Source organism: Mustela lutreola, chromosome 17 (genome assembly GCF_030435805.1).
Source record: "Mustela lutreola isolate mMusLut2 chromosome 17, mMusLut2.pri, whole genome shotgun sequence".
NCBI classification, from domain to species: Eukaryota; Metazoa; Chordata; class Mammalia; order Carnivora; family Mustelidae; genus Mustela; species Mustela lutreola.
In genome coordinates, this window is record NC_081306.1 from 38031899 (window position 1) to 38044709 (window position 12811).

Sequence of the window (12811 nt, forward strand, 5' to 3'; positions counted from 1 at the left end):
ATAGTAGTACATATTATACTATTGTAAATATTGTACATTAAAAATAAAATTTTGTACATTAAAAATAAAAACTTCTATTCACAAAATTAATTATTAAGAGTGAAAAGGCAAGCCACTGGGGGGAAGAAGCTGTCATATTTTGAAAATTGCATGAAAAGGGATTTCTGTGAAGTTGAAAAAGCTATCCTAAACTTACCCTCCTTCTATAAGTCCCAAAAAACCCAATTTCATTAAAAATGAGCAAAGATTCTGGCCTGCAAAGTTTCTGCTGAAAAAATGAGTTAGAAAAGAACTGATGTCAAAACTCCTATAAAGTTGTAAGAAAAACAAGCAGTAGCAAAACAACATCCCTATAAACAAATACATGCCAGAAAAAAACACCTAAAGGACACTATGAAAATAATACAAGACATAAAACAACAACATAAATCAGAACAAGAAAACTCATAAATGGCATGGCAGATCTCAGGAAAGAAAGAAAATTTTAAGAAGTTTTAGGAGTGAAGACTAAATTAGAAGGAACATAAGTGTGAATAAACACAATACATTCTGCTTAGGAGAACTGAAAGGTAAAAGGAAAACTTTAAATAGAAAAATAAAGAGATAAGGAACAAATATTCAAGACAAAGATTGTTCAGTGTAACAAACAGCAGCTCTTGAATAAATCAAAAGGGAAGAGAATACTAAAAATTGTGACAGAAAAAAATTTTATTTTTCCTAAAATAAAAATGTTAAGACTACATTTCAAAAGAATACAGTAAATACCTAAAAAAAAACCAAGAAAAACAAAACAAAACCACCCAAAATGACAACTACCAAGACACACAGACTTTAAAGGAAAAAAAAAAATCCTTTTAGGGGCTGGGCTTGAGCCAGTGAAAAGAAAGAAAATTAGATTAGCAGACTTTGATAGTGACGCTTTATGTCATTAGAAAATGGTGTAAGATACTTTTTTAAAAAATATAAACCAGAGATTTTATATCCAGCAAAAGTAATTTCAAAGAAAAGGAGCACAAATTTATCAACATGTAGAACTTAGGATTACTGATTGTTTCTATAGGACCTTCCTAAGGAATCTGACAGAAAAATAAACTTTAGGCAACCAAAATGACTAAAGACAACAACACAAAGGCTGGCAGTAAACATTAAATATGTAATTAATTACTTGTAGCACAAAGATTAAATAAGAACTAAAATTAAGCAATATAGTACAATTATAAAAAATTATGGGGGGAAGCATAAGCAAATCCTAACAGTTGAGACATTCTGAGACTTTCATTCTGACACTTTTTTGTGTGTAACAAGTTAAAAAGATTAGCAGTTATGGCATATTCTATTAATCCCTGTGCCCTCGAGAATCAAGAATTTCAGTGTAAAAAAAGGAATCTTATTTATAACATAGAAGAAAAAGCCTATAGAAAAAACCTATAAAAGAAGATTTAGGGCTCAACAGCCCTAAATCTGAATTAGTGTGAACTCATAAAATATTTTAGTTCTGTCCTGCCCCCCTCCACCCCCAAAGGCCTGAAAACCTATTACTTGTAGCAATGAACAATGCCTAGATTATGTCTTAAAATACTATTTCCCACCAAAAGAAACCAGGATTTTGGAGAAATTACTAATTCCAATTCTGGAGCAGGAATATTACAAAACGAGCCATAATACCAGATATCATACCAGGTATCAAGAAAGCAATCAAAAACTACTTATCAAAAGCTGGGTTCAGTCAGAATAACACAGAAAAAGAAAATCCTGAAGAGGCTCCCACTGGCCAAACTTGGGACAATTTGAGCTCCAAAAAAGATAATAATATGGTATGAGTCTCTTAAAAAAACATAAATAAAAATGGCCATAATTATTTTCCAAAAGGTCATTTTCAAAGGATACTATCAACCAAAACTTTATCTTTAAAACTGGTAAAACAGGGGTGCCTGGATGGCCCAGTCAGTTAAGCGTCTGTTTCGATTTTGGCTCAGGTCAGGATCTCAGGGTTGTGAGATCAAGTCCCACGATGGGCTCTGTGCTGAGTGTGGAACCTCCTTAAGATTGTGTCTCCCTCTTCCTCTCTATAAATAAACAAATAAGCAAGCAAACAAATAAAATATAGATGAAATAGAGGCAAGGAATTTGGTACTTTCTTGCCTTTTCTATATAAACTGTATGTAACTGGACAAATAGTAGACAAGAAAATGGTTTCTTTATAAAAAATATTCCAGTATTAATTTAAAAAATCCAACTAAAATACCATTTTGCAATCCTCAATGATTACTAAATCTGGATCTGAAGTATCACTGGCTGCTAACATCGTAGAGACAAGAACTAAGTGCCTTCCAAGGAAAGAACATGATCTACAGTCTTGTGAAAGAGATGGAACCAGAGTTTGGACAAGGATCTGGACCCAACCCCTTTTAAAATAGAGGCTAGACAGAAAATGAAATTTTTGAACTACAGCATAATTATGCAACCCAGACCATATATTCTCAATGGGAGTGCTTTTGCAAGGGTGTGAAAAGATCTTAAGATATTACAGTGGTTTGTGACCGTCCAAAATTCAGTCCCATCCAGTAAAATCTTATTCCTTAGTATTTAATGAGAAAGGATTAGAAATAAAAATGTTTTAAAAGGTTCTATATGGGGATGATAATTTTTTTAGAAGTCTGATGAACACCTAGCTAGGCTCTGGGAATTACAGGCTAAATGGATCAGGCTCAACAACAGATAAATTATAAGGAAAAAAAAAAGAAGAGGAAACTTAGATTTAAAAAATACATCAAAATTTAAAAACGAGATTACAGTATCTAGGAATGTACTCTTGGGTGATAAAATAAACATGAAAAAATGATTATAAAAGTCAGATTAAGAGTTAATATTGGGGGAAGGAATGAGTTAAGATCAGGATAGGAGAACATGGACACGGCTTAGAGATGGGAGTTTACTTCTTAGACTGGGTGGTGGATACAAGCATCTTTTAATCCATTAAGCCATTCATAATGGTTGAGGGAAGGAATCCAAATATAAGAGAATCTACCTCGAAAGACTTCATTTAGATGAAGTTTAGGCACAGGCCTAAACTGAGTTTGGGGTCAAACTTCTTTGTGTGTACTCTATTTCAAAATAGGAAAGTTAGGGGAACAAAAGCCATTATGAGAGAAAAAAAGTGGTTGCCTCTGTGAAACAGTAGTGTTTTGAACCATGTGAACCATTTTCTTGCTTTATTTTAATGAAAATAATTAAGAACCAAAGTTCTTGGTGCCAAGAAAATCTCAATTTTTTCCACCTTCCTGGGAGAAACAACATGCTTTAGAGAAAGTAGACCCCATACTCTGGCTTCTCACACAATGATGCCTATACAAAGTTAAAAATCAAATAACATCAGCATTTTTCCAACATAGAGAATACTAAGTTGTGTATCAAGACTAAATTTAATAGTAAAACTTTCTGATATCTGTAACTGGACAAAGGTATCTCAATTTTTAAAAATTTACAAATCTCCCTTGAAATAAAAGTGGCATCATTTATAAACAGCATGGTAAAAGAGTTCTAATGTCAAATTTAAACTGTATTCAAATCATTACTTTTCTTTCAAATGCAATTTTAAAAAAGTATTGTGAACATAATCCCACTAGCCACGTTTCTTGTTTCTTCTTTTACCACAAGGTTCTTTCAATTTTATATTGGAAGTCAAAGGGACATGTGACTCATTTTACATATACCTAATTTAGCTAGAATGTCAAGCTTGTAGTTTAACAGATTACTGGCGGTGCTTTAAAAGCAAGATTCCTCATGAGCGAGTGGTACATACAATGTCCTCAAACTTCAGTGAGAAAAGTAGTCTGACAAGGGAATTTCTACTCCTTACTAGCTTCTATGCAAAGGTCATTAAAGTCCCTGACACTCGGTCCTCTCATCTGGGCTTCAGATCAAACTACCTAAGTATGAACCCTGGTTTCACCATTTAGTGACTCAGTGACTGCATAAATTGCTCAATCTCTTGGACCTAGTTTATTTGTAAAATGAGGATAGTTGTTTTAAAGTTGAATATATTTACCATAGTGTGTGGCACATGCCCAGTGTCACATTATGGCTACTATTATTCCCTATGAAATGGAAATTGCTATTCTTACCTTGTAAGGTTGTGCTGGAATATGAGAAGCCGCTTTGTAAATGGTAAATGTCACCAAAACAGGAGCTTGTTATCAAAAGTACACAGTAGATGTACAGTGTTTATTAGTAAGCTGACAATATAGCCAGCTTTGGGGTAGGGCTTTATTTTCCTCTTCCAGGTTACTTTTTGCTAGTTTTATAACTATTCAGTTAAACTTTTACTTCCTTCTATAAGAAACTTCATTTTTCCTCTGGAAGTAGCTCCTTCATCACACAGCTGAAGAAAATGGCTCAATAAATGTGGAATCCAGAAATGAGAAATGCTACCTAACAGAATAGTTTTTGCCTCTTCCTTTTATTGTAAAAATTATCATATGTACATTTGTGTCTATACTCTATAGTCAATACATCAGATAATGCTTCCAGATTAGCATACATTTTAGCACTTCCTCACCCCACAGAGAATTGTTATGTAGTACTACTGTATTGTAAAAACTTAAGAAAAATGAGGTGACAATTCTATATTCTTTTCCACCTCCTACAATTGTCCTCATTACCTTTTTAAAAATCTCCTCTTCCTTGGATGGATATAGCAACATGTGACAAAGTTCACATGTCAACTGTGTTCTCCATATGCCCTTGACTACATCTTATTCAGAGCAGTATTTCCTGTGTCTGGCACAGTTGTTGAGTAAAGGAGTGGCTCCAAAGACATCTTCATCCATCAGAGCCATATATAACCAGAGTTAGGGTTAAGTGACAACAATCAGTTTATCAGGATTTTCTTCGGTCATAAATTTCTTCTCATCCTTCTATTTGTGTTACATCTCCATTTTTCCTTCCACATGCTAATAATACTGCATGGTCCTGGGGTTTGTGATGCTCCTGCTTTCCAGAATAATCGCCATAAATATGTCTGTCACATCTGCAACACTGGTCTTGGGGTAGTATGTTTCCAAGTTAAAGAGTTAATCTCTGTGAACATTCCAGCAGAAGGTGGGCGAAGCAGAGCCAGGTAGAGGCTGCAAGAAGCTGTATGTGCCCACATCGTACACTCCACAATACTGTTTCCCAGCATGGTTTTCTGAGTGACTGTAAGTGATTATTGCTCTTCATTCAAACCCTAGCTCCTCATCTTATCGTCGTTTGGATATTCATTCGTTGTAAGCCTATACTAACGTTAAATCGATATTAAATCAACACAACAAAAAGTGAATAATGGTTATTTCTAAGTACAAAGTTTAGAGTAAGTTTTTTTTTTTTTTTTTTTTGCTTTGTTATATTTCCTGACTTTTCTATACTGAACTTGAATTATTTATATTATCTTTTCTTTTTTCTTTTTTCAAGTAGGCTCCATGCCCAGTGTGGAGCCCAACATGGGGCTTGAGCTCAGGACGCTGAGATCAAGGAGCTGAAATCAAGTTGAATGCTTAACTGACTGAGCCACCCAGGCACCCCTACATGATTAAAATGAAAATACATTAAAGAATTAATCAAATACTACTGTCATCTTGCCATGTAGTATAAAACAGTTGTGGGGTGCCTGGGTGACTCAGTTCATTGAGCATCTGACTTTGGCTCAGGTCATGATCTGGGGATCCTGGAATCAAGCCCTACATCAAGCTCTGTGCTCAGCACGAAATCTGCTGGTCCCTCTGCTGCTCCCCTTGTGTTCTTTCTTGCTTTCAAATATATCAAGTCTTTAAAAAAAAAAAAAGTGTTATGCACCATGGGGAATACGTACAAAGAAAATCCAACATGGATTTTGCCTCAAAAAACTTGGGGGAGTAAAATCAGTGAGAGAAACTCAGTACACAATGAAGCACACTACAAAATAAAAAGAAATAGCACAATAAAGACACTATTCCAGTTGGGAGAGGGCAGGTAGTGAGGGAAGCTTTGCCCAGATAGTTGTATTTAAGCTGAAATGAATGATGCACTAGCTCCAAGCTTTGCCTTTAAGAGAACTTTAGGCAGCTTCCACCTAGGGCTCCTGGAGGCCAGAATTACCATTAAGAAGTCTGCCTCCTGATGGAGAGAGCACACAGAAAGCCGACACTACCCAGAGAAATAAAACATAGCTGAGCCCTGCCTCCCTGCAGTCCGTGACAAGGCATGGAGTGAAAAAGCATTTTGGAAGTGGAACCTCCAGCCCTACCACCTCTGCTAGCAACATGTGGACCACGGGGGAAAAAAAGAAATCCCACATTAGTCCTTCCCAATCTCCTGAGTCACAAAATTGCTGACAAATAAAATTGTTATGTTAAGTTATACGTTTGAGTGGTTTGCTCTGTGCATCTATGGATAACTGAAGTACAGGTCAAATTTTATTTTCTAACCAGTAAGAAGTAATACAGAGACTTGTACTTTAGGAAAATCAACCTAACTGCAATGTGTAAGACTATAAAAAACATCTAGTAGCAGGAAACCCAGGAAACAAGAGGCAGTGAAGTATGAACTAGAGATAACAATAAGCAGGGAAAAGAAAAAGATGTAAGATACCAACTACGGTTAGATTCAATGGGATTTTTGTTATGTAAAGAGCCATGAGGCAAGAAGAAAATAAAGGAGTCAAAGTTGACTCAGATGTTGAGGACACCTAGATGTTGGGTGACTGAAGGATGGTAATCCTATTAAGAAGGAACAAGGCAAGTGAGGAGTTCAGAATAAAAAAAAAACACAATGGGTGTATATTTTAATATATAGACAAAGTGAAAGAATTAAGATAAAATGGCATTCATAACCAAAGACAGAATTATGTAGACAATTAGTCTGCAGTTTTAGCAGAGTTCAAAAGAGCTCTAAAAATCCTCGTATCAGTGTCTTTCTACAATAGGAAAGGTTTAAAACCAAAAATTAAAATCTTCACTGGGTTGGCTAAAATGTTTAACATATATAACCTAAGATTTTCCTCAAATGTCGAGTAAAAATTGATTCAGAAACTGGAATAAGCAAGCACAGTCTCATCCACAAAAGGAAAAAAAAATCGTTTTCAACAATCTTTTTACAGGTGAATCCTCTGTGAACTCATGATACGAGACCCTTTCTATCTCAATAGTATCTGACTTATCTTCATGTAGCATGGAGGTTGGTTTGTTGGTTTTTGAATCATAAAATCTCATCATGGTAGGACCAAAATCCCATGGCCTTAGGACCCTTGCTGACACAGCTAGCCTCAGTTTGCACCCCTCCCCTATTCACAATTCTGCAGGGACCATGGCTCAGTCCCTTGAACAGGCCATGCTCCTTCCTCTTCCCTCTAGCTGATTATTTTTCACTGTCTCTGACCAAATAAACTCCATTCATCCTTGAGTTTCTCATCTTAAGTATCACCTCCTCAGAAGGAGGACCTTTCCTGACCATCCCCCACTGTTCATTCACACAACATATCACAATCCTTCAGAGTTCTTGGCACAATAATCTACAATTACTTAGGAAGCTGTATTAGATAGCTAGCTCCTCTGCTAAAGCAAGTTCTAAAGATGTAGGACCCTACATCTTACTGACTCCCATAGCCACAGGACAGAGCACATTGCCTGGCCCCAAGTAAATACTCCAGAACTTTTTGAATAAGTATCATTCATAGGTATAGCAAAATAATTAGGAGCATAAACTATGGAACCCAACTGAGTTCAAGTTCCAGCTCTGACCCTTACAAGCTTTGTGACTGTGTAAGTTATTTTTCAGTACCTCGTTTCCTTCCTTGTTAAGAACAGAACCCCCATCACTGAAGATTAAAGGAGTTAATATATTTAAAACGCTTAGAACAGTGTCTAGTACACAGTAACTGGCATCATGTTCTGTCCTTCTGACAATGAAAATAACATCGCCAGCTATGACAACTAGTTATAAGGTCTGAAAAGAACCTAACACAGCCTGGAATATAACGAACACTGATTAAACAGAAGCCATCAGGAGCGTTGGGTGGCGGTCCTGGGATCGCCTGAGTTGGGTCCCCCCCCTGCTCAGCGGGGGGCCTGCTTCTCCCTCCTCCTCTGCCTGCCTCTCTGCCTATTTGTGATCTCTGTCAAATAAATAAAATCTAAAAATAAATAAAATAAATAAATAAATAGAAGCCATCAGAGTTAGCAAGCAAAGGTGCTCTCGTCTACCCTATATCATAAACTTTGTCTCCTTGACTCCCATTTCAACTTTCAACTTCCTTTATTGGACTTCCTCCACATGGGCTGGAAGGCTTCTTTTTCACTTGCTGCCCGCTAACCTCTATTTAGGATTACGGGGGGGAGGGGGAGATCCCAAATCTGGCCCCAGGTTCTCCTCAGAGTCACACCATTCCCTATGCCCAGCCCCAATAAATCACCCATACAATAAACACAAACAAAGCACGGCTGTTCCTCGGCAGTCGTTCTTCACGCAAGCGTGCTAAAATTGAGGTCGGTCCTAAAATCTTCCCTGATCTCTCCCAGCTCCCAGCAGGGTAAATAAATCTTCTCTTTGCATTAGCAAAGTGCTTAGGACCAGCTCGACCCAGGCACTTGTCACGTGTGCGATATTCGGGTTATTTACAGGGCCCCTGGCTGGTTTACATGGGACCCCCGCAGGCACCCTGGGGGAGGGGAGGGGTCTCCCACAGGACTGAAGTGGCCCAAAGTTTTGAGACAATCGTTCCACGCAGTCTCCAGCCACATCCCACGCGGGAACGCCGGTCTCGTTCACTGCGCGGCGCTCCAGGCACATTTTGTCGGGCTCGCGTTCCCCGCGCTGCACGGGGTTTTGACGCACTTGGATGTCCTCACGAGGGCTGGGTGGGAGTCGCCGGCTTCCTCGAGAAGACAGCCCTCCTGAACCGAGTCGGGAGGACTGGGGACGGAGGCCCGGCGCCCCTGGGCCGGGGGCGCCGGAGTTCAGAGTCACAGGGCATCGCTGCCCGCGCGCTCCAGGCCGCGCTCGGCTCCACCGACGCCGCCTCCCGCGAGGTGCCGCCGGGGAAACTCGGTCTTTCGGCGCTTTCGCCCTCGCGCAGCAGGCCGAGGGACCGGCCCGCGAAACTTCCCGAAGTGGCGGGCGCGGGGGAGGGTCCGCCGGCCGCCTGCGCCTTTGTGGCTCCCGCCTGGCCGCCGGCCCCGCTGCTCGAGCCGCCCTGCGCTCAGCGGCGCCCCGCGCGGCCCCGGGCCCGCTCGCGTTCGGGCGGCCGCCGGGCCAGGCCCGCGCCCCCGACTCTGCGGCCCCGCCGCCCCTCACGGCCGTGGCCCCCGCCCCCGCCCCCACCCCGGGGCTTAATGGAGGCGCCGGGCTGAGACGCCACTCGCCTCACGCGGCCTGCCGAGGAGCCGGGTGCGCCCCGCAGCCGACACTTACTCGCCACTCAGCTCGCCGGCTCGCCAAGCGGGCTCGGCGGCCTCTGTCGCCACGGCTTTTAGTCACCAGGAGCGGCCGCCGACAGCTTCGTCGCCGCCGCCGCCGAGGCCGCCGCTGCACTCCTTCCGGCCCCGCCGCGGCTTCACCCCGCGCCTGCGCACAGCGCCCCCTCCCGACTAATGACAGGAAGAACCATAGAGGCACGCCGGGTGCTAGGGAGGAGGGGCCTGGGGAGTAGGACCATAGAGAGGGACCTCTGTCCGCTCACCGCCCACTGAGTCTTGACTCCCCCACGAGGTGGGAGGACGAAGGAAACTGAGGCGCCCCTCCCCCAACCCCAGGAAGTGTCCCCCTCTCCCTAGAGCTGAAAAGGAGGGTGTGTTGGGGGGGCTGTTGGGAGGGAGCAGGTGCCCATGGAAATCTACTGGATATACACTTATTTGCACCCCTTGCCTTTGGCAAATCATTCATTCAACGCATATTTTTGGAGAGCTTCCTGTGTGCCAGGCACTGTTTTAGGAACTGGGGATACAACGGTATGGAGGTCCCTGTCCTCCCAGAGCGATGTTTTAGTGGGTAAGTATATAACCAACTAGCGAACTCACTAACAAACGAACTAAATATTAGCCTAAGCAGGAAGTGTTGTGGGTCGGGGGGACCCACAGGAAAAATAAAGCAGAGGGAGGGGTAGAGAGTGACGGAGGTAAAAGTGTGGTCAGGGAGTCTTCTGAAGAGGGGACATTTGAGCAGAAAATGGAATGACATAAGGAGGTGAGCTATGGCGACCGCTGGGAGGAAACACACTTCAAGCAGAGGGGCTATGCCTGGTATGTTAGAGAAACTGTGTGGGTGCCTGCAATGCAGGGAGTGAGACAAAGAGTGGTAGGGAATGGGGGTGGGCCAGGTGATGGGGGGCCAGGTCAGAGAAGGTCTTAATACGGAATCTGTACTTTATTCTGCGATGGGAAACTACTAGAGAATTGAGAGTGGGGGCGTGGGTTGATTTTTACAAAGAGGACTCTGGTCCTAGAGAGCTCAGAGTAGAAGCAGGAATGCTAGTTAGGAAGAGACTGCAGGAGTCCAGGTAATACTGGATGGTGACTTTAACTAGTACGGTCAGGAAGGAAGTGGGGACAAATGATCAAATTAGGGATTTTTTTTTTTTTTCCCAGGGGGAACAGAGAGATTTGCAGATGGATTGGATGTGAGGCGAGAGAGAAAGGAGTCAAGGGTAAATACAAGGTTTTTGGCGTGTGCAACTGGGTGAATGGTGGTTTCGGTCACAAATATGGGAGGGGGGATTGGGAGGGATTGATTTTAGTTGGAGTAGGGAGAAAGGAACATGTTTTGGGCACGTGAAATTGCCAACTGGATCTTCAAGTAGAGACATCAGTAGGCAGTTGGGTATATGTCTGCAGCTTCAGAAAAACAGATGGTAACGCAAGACTAGGGATTTAAATTGGGAATCACTGAGATAGAGAAAATGTGTAAAACGTAATGAGTGTAGGTAGGGACGAGAGGAAAGCTGAGGATGGATTTCAGGGTCATGTCAACATCTGGAATCTAGAGAAGGATGCTGCGGAGGAAAACCAGGAGAGTGTGGTATCTCAGAGGCCAAAGAGAGAAAGTATTTCGATAAGAAGGAAATGATTGGCATTTCCAAATGCTGCTCAGAGAAGCCATATGATGGGACTGAACCTTCGGGAAAGGAGAAGGAGGGAGGTTAGCTGATAGTGAGGTCAGGGAGAAGATCTGAGAGTTTGGTGAAGAAAAGAGCAAAGGGTGAAATGACCAGCCCAATGCAGTAGTGGAGTTCTGTGATCCGAAATTTGAAATGGGGCCAGGCAGCAAGGATGTGGATCTTTCTCCAGCAACCTGCTTATGTGCAGGGGGAAGAAGGAGCTGGAGAGATAGGAGGGGGCCAAAGAGGGGTATGCTTGGCACTGAGATTTTGGAGATGATGCACTTGTCAGTAATGATAAAGCCCATGGACAACTATGAGCATGGCTGATGTGGGGAGGAGGTGTAGATCTTCCAAGGGGAGGAACCAAGAAACAAAGGCATGGATGTAGCTAGATCATTTAAAAGGATATTAAATCATCAAGAAATATGTCAGAAACAGGGGTAGGGCACAGAATGAGACAAGTCCTAAAATCTTCAATGAATGAGAAGGAAAGATCGGTTGCACAAGGAAGAGGGTGGTAAGGTCTGATGGCACAGGCTTCTGAAGATTTAGTTAATTGTGGTCATTGTTAGTGATATGTAGACCCTGCTCCATCTTTTAAAAAAATTTTTTTAAAAAAAATTTGTTAGGTAGAGAGAGAGAGAGAGAGCGCATGTAAGCTCACAAGCTGGGAGAGCAATAGGCAGAGGGAGAAGCAGACTCCCCACTGAGCAGGGAGCCCCATGCAGGACTGGATCCCAGGACTCTGGCATCATGACGTGAGCCAAAGGCAGACGCTTAAACGACTGAGCCACCCAGGTGTCCCTGGCACTGCTCCCTCTTATCAGGATGCCACTGATGAGTTCACACCTGTCCTCTCATTGAACCACAAGACAGCAGAGAAGGACAGGGAACAGTCTTCAACAGACCTCAAACATATGAGCAGTACAGCAACACTGCAACATTTGCCATCCATGACCCATAAGTATTATTTTGTTCTTTAGGTGGATTCACTTTTGTCAAAATATATTTTAAAAAGGAAGCCTTATTTCGCTCCATAAATAGAAAACAAGTCTCACTTTGATTAAGCGGAAAATGACCATAAAAATGGAGTCCATGAAATACAACAATGTTGTTGAATTCTTAAAAAGTCAAAATTAGAGTAAACCAACAAATAAACTGCAAAAATTAAAATCAAGGTGTGAAGCATAGACCTGAAAATCTGCTTCCTCAAGACAAGAATGGGAATCTGAAACTAATAGAACACTGTATGTTAACGAACTAGAATGAGGGACACCTGGTGGCTCAGTGGGTTAAGCGTCTGCCTTTGGCTAACGTCATGATCCCAGGGTCCTGGGATCGAGTCCTACATAGGGTTCCCAGCTCAGTGGGGAGGCTGCTTCTTCCTCTGCTTGTCCCACCCCCTGCTTGTGCGTGCGCGCTCTCTCTGACAAGTAAATAAACAAAACCTTTAAAAAAAACCTAATTGGAATTAAAATAAAAACTTTAAAAAAGCACCCAGCTGGCTTAGTCAGTAAGGCAAATGACTCAATCTTAGGGGCGTGAGTTCGAGCCCACATTGGATGTAAAGCGTGCTTAAGAAACAAACAGAAAGTGAAAAAAATTAATTCAATTTAAAAAGAGAGAGAGAGAGAAAGATGGAATAGTTTGATGGACTAGTTTGTGATCAGTCAGAAGTAAAGGGATTTTTGCTCCATGTTTTTA

General features: G+C 41.9%; 1 protein-coding gene across 6 annotated transcripts in view; it reads right to left on the bottom strand.

The window, feature by feature from the left end:
• RNF216 (ring finger protein 216) overlaps nucleotides 1-9585 on the bottom strand; it is a 142411-nt gene extending 132826 nt beyond the window's left edge. For all 6 annotated transcript variants that reach the window (XM_059155653.1, XM_059155655.1, XM_059155656.1 and 3 more), the window contains exon 1: nucleotides 9424-9585. The gene's annotated coding sequence lies outside the window, so the exon portion shown is untranslated. The remainder of the gene's footprint in view (nucleotides 1-9423) is intronic.
• Between the last annotated feature and the right edge of the window lie 3226 nt (nucleotides 9586-12811).